Raw genomic sequence first — 685 nt, 5'->3', positions numbered from 1 at the left:
GCATCACCTCTTTGGTCTGTACAACATCACGTGAGAGCTGAAGATTTCGCGGAATATCGTACGTGTTTACGGACGCGTAAGTGTGAGTTCTTGAAGACTGAAATCACGTCCAAACGTAAAGATTTTTCGTACGCCGGGTGGCCGAGAAAACTTTTCGGGAATATTCTGCCCCCTTTACGTCGCTCCACCTCGCCAAGGCTAAGCTCTGTGCGGATTGACAAGGAAGAAAATGTTGAGTCTTAGCCCATATTTCTCGTCAGGTTACAAGGCTCAGAGAGGGTGAAAATTCACTCGAAACAAGGTTTGTGAAATTATGGTGTGATGTAGGTCAAATAAAAAAAGAATGTGGAGTAGATTTCTTTAACAAGGAAGATTAAGCTTTATTTCGAAATAAGGAAATTAAGTTTTTATGTCTGCTTGCCTCATTAACGTAATTGGGTTTTAGTCTTTCACCGCATCGTCGTTAGAAGTTTAAAAAATATATCATTATTTGCTGCTTTAACTTACTGGAAAGAAACAAAAGCTTTGTCATTAGTCTAGTTTCACATTGAATTAGGTGTTGATATTTGATGTTTGATATCTAGCGACATTAACCAGATATGTTTTTAGAATATAAACAATTTGACAGCAGTAACGTATTAGTAATATTTATTTACACAATCAACACAGTTCGAAAGACTAAATC

The 685-nt window shown here is 37.2% G+C and overlaps 1 protein-coding gene across 1 annotated transcript in view; it reads right to left on the bottom strand.

Moving 5' to 3' along the window:
- Positions 1-685, bottom strand: part of LOC119593710 — a gene marked incomplete at its 3' end in the record, with an annotated part of 104,651 nt that overhangs the window by 7,941 nt on the left and 96,025 nt on the right.

Source organism: Penaeus monodon, chromosome 32, assembly GCF_015228065.2.
Source record: "Penaeus monodon isolate SGIC_2016 chromosome 32, NSTDA_Pmon_1, whole genome shotgun sequence".
Lineage (NCBI taxonomy): Eukaryota > Metazoa > Arthropoda > Malacostraca > Decapoda > Penaeidae > Penaeus > Penaeus monodon.
Note: the sequence above shows the minus strand (reverse complement) of the source record. Positions and strands in the feature narration are given on the sequence as shown.